The sequence below is a fragment of the Myotis brandtii genome, unplaced genomic scaffold (genome assembly GCF_000412655.1).
Source record: "Myotis brandtii unplaced genomic scaffold, ASM41265v1 scaffold2271, whole genome shotgun sequence".
Taxonomy (NCBI): Eukaryota; Metazoa; Chordata; class Mammalia; order Chiroptera; family Vespertilionidae; genus Myotis; species Myotis brandtii.
Genome location: NW_005358524.1, coordinates 212,712 through 217,972, shown reverse-complemented (window position 1 = coordinate 217,972; position 5,261 = coordinate 212,712). Strand labels below are relative to the sequence as shown.

At 37.0% G+C, this 5,261-nt stretch overlaps 1 protein-coding gene across 1 annotated transcript in view; it reads right to left on the bottom strand.

Moving 5' to 3' along the window:
* Window positions 1–5,261, bottom strand: part of LOC102241645 (DLA class II histocompatibility antigen, DR-1 beta chain) — a 155,201-nt gene that overhangs the window by 43,159 nt on the left and 106,781 nt on the right. The gene's annotated exons all lie outside the window — the stretch shown is intronic.

Genomic DNA, 5,261 nt, shown 5'->3' with positions numbered 1-5,261 from the left:
ATGAACATCAAAAATATAAAATCCTATAAAATTTATGCTTAAGAAGAGATATAACAGACAAATAAGAGATTTCAAAGAATATAGAGAAAATCAGAGAAACTATTACATCAAAAACTTTAATGTATGAATGCTTCTGTGATGAAATAAAAACTGCCTAAGTTAACTGAAGACAATAACAGAAATAGAATAAAGATACAACCAGGAAGTAGATATTTTTAGTTTAAATTATCTCTAAGGCTCATTTCATATCGTTTTTTACCCCCCTCCCCCGAAAAAAACACACCCAGAAATAATTCTCATACCATATCAGCTGTCAGGGCCTCCAGATTTTATTACATAGAACTTAAAAAGAACTAACACCAAATCCCACGTAATGTAGGCACAGGCTCTGTCTGGTGAGTAACTAACATAGTATGTGAATTTCTGGAGTCAGTACCATTAAAACCACCAAACAAGAATGTATGCAAACTCCTCCCAACAGAGTTAAGTTCTAGCCAATGATAGATACTTGGAGCAAAAGGCAAGCAAATACCAACAAGTCATAGGCTTCCCTTTACGTCAGGGTAACCCGCTGAAAGCGTAATAAAAATTCAACAATATTAATAGAAATATACTATATCCAAGGAATACTATAATAGGAAATATTTCAAACAATATGAAGAAATTCCACTTTATTAAACAAAAATATGTATAATTCTGAACAAGGAAATGGAAACAGGAACTCTCAGGCAAACCTTTTGCAAATAAATCTGTCAATATGTATCTAAAAAATTTTTAAATACTTTTGTTCAAGATGGTGCCCAGGAATCACACATTGGACTTTTCCCTCTTCTAAGATTTAAGTTTAATGCCAAGAATCCATGTAAAAGGCGATTTAATAAAGACATGTAAAGAAAGAGCATCACCTGTGGTGTGGTTGGGGAGGGTGGCTGCAGGGCTCATTGTCCATGAAAATTTCAAAAGTTATTAAAAAGCCAGGGTGCAAGGAAGCTCTCGGATGTTAGAGGCACAGGGAGGTGAGCGGTACTGAAGGCGGAAATGGAGGCTCGGACACAGAGCTGGGTGTTGGGCTGAACACGTGTCTGTTCAGCAGCCCTGACCGCCCTCCTCTCACTGCTCCAGGCGAATGACCATCGGTGTCAAAGGAAGGGGGAGGCTGGAGAGCGGCGGCAACCAGGCGTTTATCCCCAGGTGTGTGTAAATAAATGTATAAACAGAAATTCACAAAACAGCAATGAATGAAAGCAGCTCTTTTGAGGTACAATTGACACAGCATTCATTGTGTTAGTTTCAGGCACAACAGAATGATTTGATATGTGTATGTACCGCGGAATGATCACCACAGTAGGTCTAGTTACCATTCGTCCCCATACATCATTATAATTTTTTTCTTATGATGAGGACTTTTACCATGTACTCTCTTAGCAACTCTCAAATATGCAACATAGTACTATTAGCTATGGTCACCCGGCTGTACACTGTTCCCATGACTTATAACAGGAAGTTGGTACCTTTTGATTACCTTCACCCATTTTCACCATCCACACCTGCCAACCACCAATCTGTTCTCTGTATCTATTAGCTTTATTTAGTTATTTTTCACATATAAGTGGATCATTTGTTTTTTGTCTGACTTATTTCACTTAGTATAGTGGCCTCAGGGTCCATCCATGTTGTCATAAATGGTAAGATTTCGTTTTTTCTGTTTTTTGTCTAATTGCTCTGGCTAGGATTTGCATTACTGTGTTGAATAAAAGTGGAGAGTGGACATCCTTTTTTTGGTTCCTGATCTTGGAGAAAAACTTTCAGCTTTTCATATTGAGACGATATTAGCTGTGGGCGTGTCCTTTGTGGCTTTTATTATGTTGAGGTAGTTCCCTCTGTGTCCACTTTGTTGAGAGCTTTATCATATATGGATGTTGAATTTTGTCAAATGCTTTTCTGCATCTACTGAATTGATCACATGATCTCTGCCCTTCATTTTGTTAATGTGGTGTGTCACACTGACTGATTTGTGGATGTTGAATCTCCTTGCATCCCTGGAATGAATCCATCCCATTGATCATGGTGTGCGATCCTTTTACTGTATTGTTGTGTTTGGTTTGCCACTTTGTTGAGGATTTCTGCATCTATGTTCAGTAGAAATATTGGCCTCTAATTTTCTTTTCTGTGGTGTCCTTGGCTGGTTTCGGTATCAGGTTAAAACTGGCCTCATAAAATAATTTAGAAATATTTTTTCTTCTCTACTTTTTGGAAGAGTTTGAAAAGAACTGGCATTAATTCTTCTTTGAATGTTTGGAAGAATTTGCCAATGAAGCCGTCTGATCCTGGACTTTTGTTTGTTGGGTTTTTTTTTTTATTGTAGATTCAATCTCCTTATTAGTAACCAGTCTTTCCAGGTTTTCTATTTCCTCGTGATTCAGTCATGGAAGGTTGTATATTTCTAGGAATTTATCCATTCCTTCTAGCTTTTCTAGTTTGTTGGTGCATATTGTTCTTAGTAGTTTGAGTCTTTGTATTTCTGTGGCATTAGTTGTAATGTCTCCTCTTTCAATTCTGATTTTATTATGGATCTGAGTGCGCTCTCCTTTATCTTAGTGAGTCTGCCTAAAGTTTTGTCAATTTTGTTTATCTTTTCAAAGAACCAAGTCATAATTTCATCAATCTTTTCTATTGTCTTTTTAGTCTGTATTTTATTTATTTCCCCTCTGATCTTCGTTATTTCCTTCCTTCTACTAACTTTGGGCTTCATTCGTTTTTCTCTTTGTAGTTCCGTGAGGTGTAAAGTTAGATTGTTTATTTGAGATTTTTTGTTTCTTCAGATAGACATTTATTGCCATGAACTTTCCTTTTAAAACTGCTTTTGCTGCATCACACAAAGTTTGGTATGTTGTATTTCCGTTTTAAAATTCTCTTTGATTTCTTCATTGACCCATTGGTTGTTTAATAACATGTCTATTCTCCACATATATGTGAATTTTCTAGTTTTCTCTTGTAATTTATTTCTAGTTTCATAACATTCTGGTCAGAAAAGATGTTTGAAATGATTTCAGCCTTCTTAAATGTATTAAGTCTTGTTTTGTGGCCCTACACATGATCTGTTCTAGAGAATGTTCCAAATACACTTGAGAAGAATGAGTATGCTACTGCTTTTGAATGGAATGTTCCGTATATATCTCATATATATCCGTATATATGCTCATCTGATCTAATACATCATTTAAGGACCAATATTTATTTATTGATTTTCTGTCTGGACAATCTACTTATTGTGGTAAGTGGTGTATTGAAGTCCACTGCTATTAGTGTTACTGACTATTTCTTTCTTTAGTTCTGTTAATATTTGCTTTGTATATTTAGGTGCTCTTATGTTGAGTGCATAAATATTTACAAATGTAATATCCTCTTGCAAGATTGACCCCTTTATCATTATGTAATGGCCTTGCTTTGTTTTAAAGTCTGTTTTGTCTAATATGAGTAAAGCTACCCCAGCTTTCTTTTGGTTTCCATTTGCCTGGAATGCCTTCTTTTTTAATCCCTTTACTTTCAGTTTGTGTGTGACTTTACATCTGAAGTGAGTCTCTTGTAGACAGCATATGGATGGGTCTTTTTAAAAAAATCATTCAGCCACTCTCTCTTTTGATTACAAAATTTAAAGTAATTATTCAAAGTAATTATTAATAGGTATACACTTATTGCCATGTTGTTAATTGTCTTCTGGCCATCTTTAGTTCTTCTTTCTTTTTCTCTTACTCTCTCCTGAGTAGTTTGATGCCTTCTTTAAAGGTTTGCTTAGGTTCATTTTTCATTATCTTTTGTCTGTCTGTAATAGGTTTTTGCTTTGTGGCTATTTACAACAGTCTGTTTAAGTTGACAATAACTTAAGTTTGAATGAATTCTAAAGCTCTATACTTTTTGACTTCTCCCTCCATGTTTTTTATTTTTGATATCACATTTTACATTCTTTAATCTTGTGTTTCCCTTAACTAATAATTGTAGTTATGATTATTTTCACTCCCTTTGTCTTTTAATCCACTACCTTTTTAAAAATTGCACTTTGCTTTATTGTGCTTCACAGATAATACTTTTTTTTAACTGATTGAAGGTTTGTGCCATTCTGCATTGAGCAAGTCTGTCAGCACCAGTTGGTCAGCATTTTTTAGCAATAAGTTATTTTTAATTAAGGTATATACATTTTTTAGGTGTAATGCTATTGCACACTTAGTAGACTACAGCACAATACAAATACAACTTTATATGCACTGGGAAACCAAAATATTTATGTGACTTGCTTTATTATGATATTTGCTTTATTGTGGTGGACTGACACCAAACCCACAATATCTCGAAGGTATGCCTGCATATATTTACCTTTACCAGTGAGATTTATAATTTTATGTTTTTTTCTTATTAATTAGCACCATTTCTTACAGCTTAAAGAAGTCCCTTTAATGTTTGTTGTAAGGTTGGTTATTGGTGACGAACACCTTTAGCTTTTGCTTCTCTGGAAAACTCTTTTATCTCTCCATTCTGAATGATAACTTTGCCAAGTAAAATATTTTTGGTTGGAAGTTTTTTTCTTTCAGTACTTTAATCCTCACCCAAGGATATTTTCCCATTGATTTTTAGAGAGAGTGGAAGAGAGAGGGAAAGACAGAAAGAAATATCCATGTGAGAGAAACATGTTAATTTGTTGCTTTCTGCACATGCATTGACCACAACTGAGGTAAGTGCACTTAACTGGAATACACACACACACACACACACACACACACACACACGGCTAATATGCTAATTGTCCATCCGACCATTTGACCAGTTGCTATGACATACACTGACCACCAGGGAGCAGACACTCCAACCAGTAGATTAGCCTGCTGCTGGGGTCCAGCCAATCAGGACTGGGCGAGATGGGCTGGACACACCCTGGCACCCTCCCGCGGTCCCTCCCCGGCCCTGATCATGCACCAGTGGGGTCTCTTGTCCTGGCCTGCGCCCTCTCACAATCCAGGACCCCTCCAGCAATGTTAGAGAGCTGGTTTCGGCCCAATCCCCCCAGGCCAGGATGAGGGACCCTACAGGTGCACGAATCTGTGCACCAGGACTCTAGTATCCTATATAATAAAAGCCCAGTGACCAAATGGCAGAATGACTGGAATGACCAGAATGACCAGAATGACTGTGGCCCCTCGCCCCTGATCGGCCCCCATCAGTGGGCCGGCTGGACCCCACCCATGCATGAATTCGTGCCCTGGGCCTCT